This window comes from Pan troglodytes, chromosome 3 (genome assembly GCF_028858775.2).
Source record: "Pan troglodytes isolate AG18354 chromosome 3, NHGRI_mPanTro3-v2.0_pri, whole genome shotgun sequence".
NCBI classification, from domain to species: Eukaryota; Metazoa; Chordata; class Mammalia; order Primates; family Hominidae; genus Pan; species Pan troglodytes.
The window spans coordinates 118,545,927-118,560,045 of NC_072401.2; positions in this window are offsets into that span (position 1 = coordinate 118,545,927).

The window sequence follows — 14,119 nt, forward strand, 5'->3', positions numbered from 1 at the left end:
ACCAGGCAAATTACAAAAGAAAGAGGTTTAATTGAACTCACAGTTCCATGTGGCTGGGGAAGCCTCACAATCATGGCAGAAGGCAAGGAGGAGCAGGTCAAGTCTTACATGGATGGCAGCAGGCAAAGAGAGAGAGTTTGTGCAGGGGAGCCCTTCTTTTTAAAACAATCAGATCTCGTGAGACTTATTCACTATCACGAGAACAGCATGGGAAAGACTTGCCCCCATGATTCAATTACCTCTCACCAGGTCCCTTCCACAGCAAGTGGGAACTCAAGATGAGATTTAGGTGGGGACACAACAAAACCATGTCACTTATCCAAGAAATGTTCATGACCAGATGGCTTCACTGCTTCACTTCCAGTGCTTCTCAAATTCTTCCATAAATTGAATAGGAGGGAATTTTTCCGAGCTCATTCTATGAGGCCAGCATTACTTTGCTAGCAAAACCAGATAAAGACACAACGAAAACAGAAAACTACAGACCAATATCCCTGATGAACATAGGTGTAAAAATCCTCAACAAAATGCTATCAAACCAAATCCAACAGTACATCAAAAGCATTATTCACCATAATCAAGTGAAATTTGTACCAGAGATGCATTAATGGTTCAACATATGCAAAGCAATAAATGTGATACATCACATCAACAGAATAAAGGACAAAATTATATGATCATTACAATATACACAGAAAAATTTGATAAAATTCAACATTCTTTCATAATAAAAACTCTCAACAAATTAGATATAGAAGGGATAGACCTTCAAAATAATAAAGACCTTGTATAACAAAATCACACCTAATATCAGAATGAACTAAGAAAAGCTGAAAACTTCCTTTTTAACATCTGGAACAGGACTATTCAACATAGTCCTGGAAGTCTTGACCAGAGTAATAAGGCAACGAAATAGAAAAGGAGGAAGTCAAATTGTTCTTGCTTTCAGATGGCATAATCTTATATATAGAATACCCCAAATATTATACCAAGAACTATTAAAATTAATAGAAAAATTCAGTAAAGTTAGAGGATATGAAATCAATATGCAAATATCAGCAGTATTTCTATAAATCAATAGTGAAATATCTGAAAAAGATTTAAAGACAATAATTTCCTTTACAATAGCTACAAAAAAAGACTAAAAATATTTAGCCAAGGAAGTGAAATATTTGTACAATAAAAACTATAAGACATTAATGAATGAAATTGAAAAAATACAAAAAGGGAAAGACATCCCATGTTAATTGACTGGCAAAATTAATGTTAAAATATCCATTTACCCAAAGTGATCTACAAATGTAATGCAATCTCTATCAAAATACCAATTGCATTCTTCAAGGAAGTAAACAGAACAACCCTAAAATTTGTCTAAAACTGTGAAAGATCTAACAGTCATGGCAATCTTGAGAAAAACAAAAACAAAAATAAAACCCCCATGGAGGTATCACCATTCCTGACATCAAAATATAATAGAAAGCTGTAGTAATCAAAACAACATGGTACTGGCATAAAATAGATACAAATAGCAATGGAAAATAACAGAAAGCCCAGAAATAAATCCATGCATCTACAGCCAACTGATTTTCAACAAAGTTTCCAAGTACACACAGCAGGGAAAAGACATACTCTTCAATAATGATGCTGGGAAAACTGGATATTAACATGCAGAAGTACTAAATTAGACCTTTACTCTTATCATACACAAAAAGTAACTCAAAATAAAATAAAGATTTAAATGTGGGAATCTAAACTACAAAACGGCTAGAAGAAAACATAAGGGAGAAGCTCCATGACATTAGTGCAGGCAAAGATGTTTTTGGACAAAACCACTAAACCACAGGCAACAATGACAAATACAGACAAATAGGATTACATCAAACTGCAAAGATTCTGCACAGCAGAGGGAAAAATCACCAGGACGAAGACACAACCCATAGAATGAGAGAACATATTTGCAAACTATACCTCTATTAACAGGTTAACATCCAAAATATACATTTGATTCTCAAATAAAATGGGCTTGTACTACACATATTCACTTAGATGTGGATTTTTTTTCTACTTCTGTCACCCCTGATACAACAAAACCAACAACCTCTCATCATCCTTCTCCTGCTTAGCCTACTCGATGCGAACACAAGGAGAATGAATAATTTTTGGTGGTCTACTTCCTTTTAAAGCATAGTACATACATTTTTTCTTCCTTATAATTTTCTTAATAATATTTTCTTTTTGGAGCTTATTTTATTATGAAATTCAGCATATAATACATATAACATATAAAATATGTGCTAACTCTTTATGTTATTAGAAAGGCTTTCAGTCAACAATGGGCTATTAGTAGTTAAGTTTTGGGGGCATCAAAAGTCATACATGTGCTGGGTTTTGGCTTCCCTAGCCACCATGTTGTGCAAGAGTCAAATGCATAAAGAAATCAAGTCCAACAACTCTACAACAAGAAAACAAATAACCCTAATAAAATATGGAAAATATGAGCAAAATACCTGAATAGACATTTCTCAAAAGTATAAAATTGTAGCCAAATGATGCTTGAAAAATTCTCAACATCATTAATTATAAAGGAAATGGAAGTCAAAACTATAAAAGAGTGTAACTTTACTCCTGTTATAATGGCTATCGTGAAAAATCAAAAGATAGCAAGTGTTGGCAAGGGTGTGGAGAAAAGGGAGCCATTACACAGCAATGGTTGGAATGTAAATTAGTACAGTCATTATGGAAAATAGCGAGGAGTTTCCACAAAAGATTAAAAATAGAACTACTGTATGATCCCAACAATTTAACTACTGAGTATATGTCCAAAGGAAATGAAATCAGTGTGTCAAGAGGGTATTTGTATTCATGTTTACTGCAGCACTATTCACAATAACCAAGATCTGCAATCAACTTGTTCATCAACCGATAAGTGGATAAAGAAAATGTGATGTGGTGTATGTCTACACATACACACAATAGACTACTATTCAGCCACAAGAAATTATAAAATCCTGTCATTTGTGGCAATATGCACAAACTCAGAGGACATTATGCTAAGCGAAATAAGCTAGGCACAGAAAGACAGATACCACATGATCTCACTCATATATGCAATCTAAAAAGTTGTTCTCATAGAAGTAAAGTAATGATTACCAGAGGGTAAGGAGGGTGGGTGGAGGAGGAGAAAGATTGGTCAGTAGGTACAAAGCTATGGTTAGACAGGAGGAATAAGTCATGGTGTTCTATTTCACAATAGAATAGAGTTAACAATAATGTATTGCATATTTCAAAATACCTAGGAGAGGTTTTTGAGTGTTCTTGTTAAGAAAAATGATAAATGTTTCAGGTGATGGGTATGGTAATTACCCTTATTTTATTATTATACAATGTATACTTGTGTCAAAACTTCACGATACCTCATAAATATGTGCAATTAGGATGTCTCAATTGCAAATTCAAAAAAGTACCAATAAACCAAAAAGAACCATTCCATAATCATGTAAATTATAAAGCATGATTTAGAAAGAAAAAAGAAACAATACAATCAAATTGATGGTGAAGAAAGCTTTGCATAAAATACAATACTAAATAAATTGCAAGTCAAAATTAAAATATACAGCTTTGAAATTGAAGATTTTATTCAAATATTACCAAATTCAAAGCACAGATATAAGAGCTCAGGGAAGATATAACAGGCTAACAGATGAAGCAGACTCTTAGGTGAAGAAAATCAGAAAATAAATTAAAAATAAAATAAAACCAATAAAGAAATAGCAACCTTTCTAGCAATAGTAAACATATGGTTTAACTTATATATATGTGTATATATACACAGATATATGTGTGTATATGTGTGTGTAGTTTATATATGTATATATACATATATGTATGTACGTGTGTATTAATATAGTATGTATATACACATATGTATATATATGTTTGTATATGTATACACATACATACACACATATATACACACACATATATATATACACACATATAATGAGTTTTGCTAAAAACACAGTAAGTCATAAAAATTCAAATAAATTATCAAATTGTGATAAAACATTGAAAAATAATAAATACGGAGGACAAATAAAGATGAACATACATTTTGAATTAATCCAAGTTAAGAAGAAATAAAACAAATGTTTCTGTAAAACATTCAAACAGCTTTTGATGTTAATCAATATGTTGAAAGAGTTCATCTTATAGTGTAAAATATATGGATTTTATAACCTTGAGACAAGTCTTCACAAAATTTCTTGGACTTCAAGTTATCCAAAGCAGCCATAAACAGTGCTCATAATCCACTACCACACACCAGGAAACCTCATTTTGATTGTACAAGTGCCTTTTCTGATTAATTGGTGCATGTGCCATTCTGATATTTTTAGCATTTGTACATAAAGAGGGAAGAACATCAGGAATAAGAATTCTCTACTGCAATGACAGATACTTCAAAACAGTGGAGTTATATAATCTAAGGTCAAAGAAAGTTTAGAATGAAAAACACAATAAATCTAAGAAAAACAAGAGAGATAAATCTCTAAGTTAGAAAACAATGGATAGGATATGAAAACAGAAAAATGGTAACAACAAAATAAGCTCAAGAATTTGGTCTTTGAATGTTCTAACATATAGCTATAATATTAGCTCATTTAATAAGAAAAAGAGAAACATGTATATACCAGTGAACTAATATTGGAGAAATAATATTCAGTGAAAGTTTTAAAACAAATTTTAAAAGATAACTTTGCATAGTTTTATATGAATATATTTATAAAGGAGGTTTTCTAGAAAATATATACTGAGACAATTAAACAAAGAAGCAATAGACTTAAATGAATTTTTCTTATAGGAGAAATAGAAACAAAGCTTTCAAAAGTTCCCTTTCATAGAAAGTATAAATTCTTCAATTTCATTTTTAACTTCCACCAAAACTGTAAGTAACTCATCACTCCAATGCTATTTCAAATGTCAGATCACAGAGAATAAGAACAATAAAAGGTCTTTGAAATACATTTTAGGTCTCCATCAAACTAATGACCACAGAACTGCAATGCTATTTCTCTGTCACAGAAAACTACAGTACAGACCAATCTCCCTTCTCCATATTTGAGAACTATAACTATTATTCAATATTAATATTTCTCAATAAAATTTGTCATCATAATAAAAATAGACAAAAATATGTCTATTTATCAATTTAGGCTAAAGATGAGTTGAATAGAATTAACATCCATTTAAAAAGTTTGATATTTTACTCTTATTTTTCTCTCAGAACCCACATTCAAGATCTCCACAAATCCTGTCAGCTGTCAATTTTGACATCCCTCAATAACTGAACAATTTTTATTATATCCAACGCTTTTACTCTAGTCCAATTTATTATCACATCTTTTCTTCTTATTCCAAAAGCTCCTATAACCTTATCTTCTTATTTCTAATCTTGCATTCCTGGGGTCTATTGTCAAAATAGCATCCATATCAGAGCTTCACTCTGCTGAAATCTTCCAGTGGTATTTCATGTCACTCAGCATAACATCCAACACCCTTACTATGAATCAAAATGGCTGAAATGATCTATAACTCAAAAAGGCTGAAATCCCGAATGGAATTACTATCCTTACAAAAGAGGTCCAAGAGAGACCCTGTGTCCGTTTTGCCATGTGAGGATACACAGGGAGAAGCTTCTGTCTATGAATCAGAAAGCAGGCCCTCATCAGACACCAAATTTGGAGACATCTCTATCTCTCTGTTCTTACCTTGTACTAGTCTCCCCCATGCCTGTTGTGCCTCAGCTCTCCTGATCCTTGGGTTTTGATCATGTGTCCCTCCACCATGAGTTCTTCTCCCTGATATCCACATTTTCACGCCCTCAGTTTTTTTTTTCTCTAAAAGCACCATTAGGATTTCTCCATTTCTTTTTATAAAATAAGAAACTTCCAATCACTGTATTCATTTTCTGTTTTGTTCACTGCCGTATCTCCAGTACCTTACAAACAGAATAAAATACACTGATGTTCAATAAACATTTTTGATGAATAAGCAAATGAATATGAAAAAATGAGCAATATCTTTATGTATTGATATGCAATCTTGCCTTTACTATATTGTTAGATGCAAAAATATTTTGTAGAAAAACAAGTGCAATATGAGCTGATTTGGATAAAAATATACATAATATGTCAGTGTATAAAGTATAATGTAAATTTTATGTATATGTATATTGAACAAGTTTATGTGTACCTAAAAACATAGGCATATCTTTATATAATTGAAAGGAAGGAATGAAGGAAAAAAGGAAGGTGAAAAGATCTGGTGAGATCTAACCCAATCCAAACTGTAAACAGTACTGGCCACTGGTAGATATGATTTAATGTTTGTATGTATGGGTGTGTATAGGCTGTGGTGGCAGGATATTATGAGATTTTTACTTTTTAATTTATATCATTATCTATTGTTTTACTACCATTCTCCACAATTTTCTACTTATTCTCTACCATTCTTGATTGCCTTTTAGTTTTCAAAAACAATTAATATTGTATTTTTAACACAGTTAAAATATAACAGTCTTTGTTGAGAGCTGCTATGGTCTCAATATTTGTGTTCCCCCCAAAATTCATAAATTGAAATTCTCATCCCCAAGGTGATGGTGTTAGGAGGTGGGGCCTTTGGGAGTTGATAAGGTCATGAGGGTGGAGCCCTCCTGAATGGGATTACTATCCTGACAAAAGAGTCCGAAGAAAGACCCCATGCCCCTTTTTGCCATGTGAGGAGAGAGAGAGAAGTTTCTGCCTATGAATAAGAAGGCAGGCCCTCACCAGACACCAAATTTGGAGACATCTTGATCGTGGACTTCCCAGCATCCAGAGCTGTGAGAAGTAAATTTCTGGTGCTTATGAGATATCCAGACTATGGTATGTCTAGCAGGAAAAATGAATTAAGATAAGAGTCAATGTTTCAAGTTAAAGTTAACATTAGATACTACATTGGTTCTTATTTTAAAATAGATATTCTGTATTACATTGGTAAATACTATATTTTATTATGGAAAATTATTTTTAAAAACAGAAATTGCTGTTGAATTTTGTCAAACATCTTTGGTTTGTTTCACAGTTATGCCAAATATTTATCAAAATACACTATCTTCTTAGGACAGAGACTTACTAATGTTAGATGTAGATTAAATAATGCTGGTTACTATTTCTGTTTAAAGAATGATTTAAAAGTTGTACTCTTCATTTCTGTGATTCTCATCATCCTGAAGCAGCTGGATTGATAGAATGGTGGAATGAAGGCCAACTAAGTGACAATACTTTGTAGGGCTGGGACAAAGTTTTCCAGAAAGCTGTGTATACTCTCACTCAGAGTCCAATATATGGTACTGTTTTTCCCATAGCCAGGATTCACAAATTCAGGAATCAAAGGGTAGAAGTGGAAGTGACACCACTCGTTATCATCCATAGTGACCCACTAGCAACATTTTTCCTTGCTGTTCCTGCGTTCAGCTTGCCTTGAGGTCTTAGTTCCAGAGGAAGGAATGCCGCCACCAGAAGACACAACAATGATTCCATTAAACTGGAAGTCAAGATTGGCACCTGGAAACTTTGGGCTCCTCCTACCTCCAAGTCAACAGGCTAAGAAGGGAAATACAGTGTTGGCAGGGGTGATTGACCACGATTAACAAGATGAAATCAGTCTACTACTTCACAGTGGAGGTAAGGAAAAGTATCCATGGAATACAGGAGATATCTTAGGGCATCTCTTAGTATAACCACTCCCTGTGATAAAGGTCAATGGGAAACTAAAACAACCCAATCCAGGCAGGACTACATATGGCCCAGACCCTTCAGGAATGAAGGTCTGGGTCACTCCACTAGGTAAAAAACCATGACCAGGTGAGGTGCTTGCTGAAGGCAAAGGGAATACAGAATGGTCAGTAGAAGAAGATAGTTATCAATACCAGCTATGACTATGTGAACAGCTGCAAAAACAGGGACTGGAATTGTCATGAGTATTTCTCCCTTATTTTGTTAAGAATATGTGTGTGCATGTTTACAGTTGTACTAAGAAAATATCTTCATTTTATTTCCTTTCTTTTTCTTTTATCATGTGAGATAAGATTTATTGACTTCATATCAGCATTTAAGTGTTGTTAGATGTATGTAATACAATTTAGGTTAGAGATTAGTTCGCTTCCGGTTGTATGAAGGATAGATGTGTTATGCTAGGCTAATTTTGACCACATTATTTTACTTATTTGGGCACTAAGTATGATTTCAGGAGATGTGTATTGGTTCAAGTTGACAAGGGGTGGACTCGTGATGGTTAATATTAAGTGTCAGCTAGATTGGATTGAAGGATGCTTAGATAGCTGGTAAAGTATTATTTCTGGATGTGTCTGTGCAGGTGTTGCCAGAGGAGATTAATGCTTGGGTGAATGGACTCAGAGAGGTATACTCATCCCCAATGTGGATCGGCACCATCCAACTGGCTGCCAGCAAGGCTAGAACAAAGCAAGTGGAAGAAGGTGGGGTAAGCTGATTTGCCGAGTCTTCTGGCTTTCATCTTTCTCCCATGCTAGATGCTTCCTGCCCTTGAATATCAGACCCCAGATTCTTCTGCCTTTGGACACTTGGACTTATGCCAGTGGTGTTTGCCAGAAGCTTTGGGCCTTCTGCAACAGAATGAAGGCTGCATTGTTGGCTTCTCTACTTTTGAGGCTTTGGAACTCGGAATGAGCCACTACTGGCTTGCTGGCTCCTCAGCTTGCAGGCGTCCTCTTGTGGGACTTCACCTTGTGATAATTTGAGTCAATTTTCTTTAATAAATTCCCTTTCATATATGCATATATCCTATTAGTTCTGTTCCTCTGGGGAAACCTAATACACTCTATAACTCACCAGAAACATATTTTTAATGGTTCAATCTCTCCAGAGGGAGATTTTCTTCCAGGCAAGATATTGCTTGTAAAATTACTTTCATTTTTAAAAGCTAGTTCTGATATCAACACTTTTAAAAGACCAATTCTAAGTGTGGATACAACTTAGAGATCAAACCACTGTAAACATAGGTTAGGCAAGAATTGTGCTTTACAGCATGTAGACTTTAATTAAAATAAAATTTTCTCCAGAAAAGAATTTTCAGTTTCTTTCCTGTTTTCTTCCTATTTTTATTTTAGGTTATTTTAAAAGTAAAAGACAATAGACATGTGCAGGTTTGTTACCTGGGTATATTGTGTGTTGCTGAGGTTTAGGTTATAAATGATCTCATCTCCTAGGTACTGAGCTTAAGTACCTACTGAACTAAGTACCTAATATTTAGTTTTGCAATTCTTGTCCTCATCCTCTGGTAATACCCAGATTCTATTGTTGTTATCTTTATAGCAATGTGTTCCACTGTTTAGTTCCCATCTCCATAAGTGAGAACAGACAGTATTTGGTTTTCCATCCCTGTGTTGATTCACAGAAGGCCTCCAGCTGCATACATGTTACTGCAATGAACATAATTTCATTATATTTTATGGCTGTGTAGTATTCCATCATGTACATGTGACATATTTTCTTTATCCAGTCTACTGTTGTTGAGCATTTAGATGATTCTGTATTTTTACTTTTGTTAATAGTGTTGTGATAAGCATACATGTGCATGTGTCTTTATGGTAGAAAAATTTACATTCCTTTGGAAAATATCCAGTAATGGGATTGCTGGGTTGAATGTTTAATCTCTTTTAAGTTCTTTGATAAATCACCACAGTGCTTTCCACAATGATTGGACTAATTTACATTCCTACCAGCAGTATATAAGCACTCCATCTCTCTGTAACCTCACCAGCATCTATTGTTTTTTGACTGTTTAATAATAGCCATTCTGACTGGTGCAAGATGGTATCTCATTGTGGTTTTGATTGGCATTTCTCTAATGTTTAGTGATGTTGAGCATTTTTTCATATGCTTTCTGGATGCATGTATGATTTTTATTTTTTAAGTTTCTTTTCATGTCCTTTGCCCACTTTTTAATAGGGTTGTTTGTTTTTTGCTTGTGAATTTGTTTAAGTTCCTTGTAGATGCTAGATATTACACCTTTGTCATATGCATAGTTTGCAGATATTTTCTCCCATTCTGTAGGTTGTGTGTTTACTCTGTTAATAGTTTATTTTCTGTGCAGAATCTCTTTAGTTTAATTATGACACATTTGTTGATATTTTTCTTTTTGCAATTGTTTTTGACATCTTTGTCATGAAGTCTTTGCCTGGGCCTATGTCCAGAAAGGTGTTTTCTAGGTTATTTTCCAGGGTTTTTATAGTTTTAGGTTTTATATTTGATTATTTAATCCATCTTGAATTGATTTTATATCTAGTGTAAGGAAGGGGTCCAGTTTTAATCTTCTGCATATGGCCAGCCAGTTATCCCAGCACTGTTTATTGAATATGGAGTCCTTTCCCCATTGCTTGTTTTTGTTAATTTTTTTGAAGATCAGCTAGTCATAGATGTGCAGCATTATTTCTGGTCTCTCTATTCTGTTCCATTAGTCCATGGGTCTGTTTTTGTATTGGGATCATACTATTTTGATTACTGTAGCCTTGTAGTTTTTTAATGAAGTTGTTTTTTGCTTGTTGATTTGTGTTGGTTCCTTATAGATTATTGACATTAGATTTCTGTTGGATAAGTAATTTGTTAATATTTTTCTTCCATAATGTATGTTGTCTATTTTCTCTGAGAATAGTTTATTTTTCTGTGTGGAAGATGTTCAGAACAATAAGTTTCCATTTGTCAGTTTTTTATTTTGTTGCAATTGCTTTTGAGGACTTAGTCATAAAGTTTCCCAAGACCAATGTCTAGAAGGTGTTTCCTAAACTTTCCTTTAAGGTTATAATAGTTTGTGGTCTTCCATTTAAATATTTAATCCATCTTGAGTTAATTTTTGTATAAGGTGAAATGTAGAGGTCCAGTTTCATTCTTCTGCATAAGGCTAGCCAGCTATCCCAACAACATTTATTGAATATAAAATCCTTTCCCCATTGCTTATTTTTGTCAAGCTTGCTGAAGATCAGATAGCTGTAGGTGTCTAGCTTTTTTTTCTGGGTAATTTATTATGTTCCATTGGTCTATGTGTTTGTTTATGTACCAGTACAATGCTGTTTTGGTTACTGTAGCCTTGTAATATAGTTTGAAGATAAGTAGTGTGATGCTTCTGCCTCTGTTATTTTTGCTTAGGATTACTTTAGCTATTTTGGCTTTTTTTTGGTTCCATGAACATTTTAGAATAGCTTTTTCTAGCTGTGTGGAAACCACAGTTGATAGGTTAAAAGGAATAGTGTTGAATCTGCAGATTGATTTAGGCAGTGTATTAGTCAATTCTCACACTGCTAAAAAACACATACCCAAGACTGGGTAATTTATAAAGAAAGTAAGGTTTAATGGACTTGCAGTTCCACATGGCTGGGGAGGCCTTACAATAATGGCGGAAGGTGAAAGAGGAGCAAAGGCACATCTTACATGGTGGCAGGCTAGAGAGTGTGCAGGGAAATTGTTCTTTATAAAACCATAAGCTCTCATAAGACTTATTCATAAGTCTCATAAGACTATCATGAGAATAGCAGGGGTAAATCTGCCCCATGATTCAATCACCTCCCATGGGGTCCCTCCCACAACATGTGGGGAATTATGGGAGCTACATTTCAAGATGATATTTGGGTGGGAAAAGAGCCAAACCATATCATTCTATCCCTGACCCCTCCCAAATCTCATGTCCTCACATTTCAACACAATCATGACTTCCCAACAGTCCCCCAAAATCTTAACTCATCTCTGCATTAACTCAGAAGTCCACAGTCCAAAGTCTTACCTGAGACAAGGCAAGTCCTTTCCACCTATGAGCCTGTTAAATCAAAAGAAAGTTAGTTACTTCCTAGATACAATGAGGGTAAAGGAATTGAGTAAATGCAACTGTTCCAAATGGGAGAAATTGGCCAAAACAAAGGGGCTACAGGCCCCATGCAAGTCTAAAACCCAATAGGGCAGTCATTAAACATTAATGTTCTAAAATTATCTTTTTTGACTCCACTTCTCACAGCCAGGTCATTCTGATGCAAGAGGTGGGTACCCATGGTCTTGAGCAGCTCTGCCTCTGTGGTTTTGCAGGGTAGAGCCCCCTCCTAGCTGCTTTCATAGGCTGGCATTGAGTGTCTGTGACTTTTCCAGGCTTACAGTGCAAACTGTTGGTGAATCTACCATTCTGAGTTCTGGAGGATGGCAGTCCTTTTCTCAGAGTTCCACTAGGTAGTGCCCCAGTCAGGACTCTGTGTGGGTGTTCCCATCCAACATTTTTCTTCCACACTGCCCTAGCAGAGGTTGTCCATGAAGGCTGTGTCTGTGTAGCACACTTCTGCCTGGACATTCAGGCATTTCCATACATTCTCTGAAATCTAGCTAGATGCTTCCAAACCTCAATTCTTAACTTCTGTGTACCCATAGGCCCAACACAAATTGTAAGCCACCAAGGCTTGGGGCTTGCACTGTTTGAAGCAACAGCTGAGCTCTACATTGGACCCTTTAAGCCATAGCTGGGAGGCAGGGCACCAAGTCACGAGACTGCACAAAGCTGTAAAGCCATGGGCCTGGCCCATGAAACCATTTTTTTCCTCCTAGACCTCCAGCCTTGTGATGGGAAGGACTGCCATGAAGAAAAGCCCTGGAGACATCTTCCCCATTGTCTTGGTGATTGACATTTGCTTCTTTGTTACTTATGCACATTTCTGCTGTGGGTTTGAATTTTTCCTCAGAAAAATGGATTTTAATTTTCTATCACATTGTCAGGCTGCAAATTTTCTGAACTTTTATGCTCTCCTTCCCTTTTATACATAAGTTCCAATTCCAAGTCATGTCTTTGTGAAATAATGAAACAGTACTTTTAAGAGCAGCCAAGTCACATCTTCAATGCTTTATTGCTTAGAAATTTCTTCTGCCAGATACCCTAAATTATCTATCTCAAGTTCAGATTTGCACAGATCCTAGGGCAGGGGCAATATATCACCAGTCTCTTTGCTAAAGCACAGCAAGAATCACCTTTGCACCAGTTCCCAATAAGCTCCTCATCTCCATCTAAGACCACCTCAGCCTGGACTTTATTGTCCATATCACTATCACATTTTGGTCAAAGCCATTCAACAAGTATCTAGGAAGTTCCAAACTTTCCCAAATCTTCCTGTCTTCTGAGGCCTCCAAGTCTCCAGGTATTTCCAAACTTTCCTATATTTTCTTATCTTCTTCTGAGCCCTCCAAAATGTTCCAACCTCTCTTTGTTACCCAGTTTCAAAGTCACTTTCACATTTTTGAATATCTTTATATAGGTGTCCCATTACCCAGTACCGATTTACTGTATTAGTCTGTTCTCATGTTGCTAATGAAAACATACTCGAGACTGGGTAATTTATAAAGAAAATGAGGTTTAATGGGCTCACACTTCCACATGAGTGGGGAAGCTTCACAGTCATGGCAGAAGGTGAAGGAGCAAAGGCACGTCTTACATGGTGGTGGGCAACAACGTGTACAGGGTAACTGCTCTATATACAACTATCAGATCTTGTGAGACTTATTCACTGTCATGAGATCGGCACAGAAAAACCCACCCTCATGATTCAATCACCTCCCACTGGGTCCCTCCCATGACACATGAGGATTATGGGAGCTACAATTCAACATGAGATTTGGGTGGGGACACAGCCATACCATATCAGGCAGTATGGCTAAGTATATTGATTCTTCCAATCCATGAGCATGGAATGTTTTTTCATTTCTTTGTGTCATTTGTAATTTCTTTTAGCAGTGTTTTGTAGTTCTCCTCATAGATATATTTCACCTCCTTGGTTATATGTATTCCTAAGTACTTTATTTTATTTTTAGGCTATTTTAAATGGAATTGCATTCTTGATTTGGCTCTCAGCTTGAACGCTATTGATGTATAGAAATGCCATTGATTTTTGTACATTTGTTTTGTGTCCTGAGACTTTACTAATGTTGTTCATCAGTACCAGGAGACTTTCAACAATCTTTAGAATTTTCTAGGTATAGAGTAATACCATTCACAAAGAGAGATAGTTTAACTTTCTCTTTTT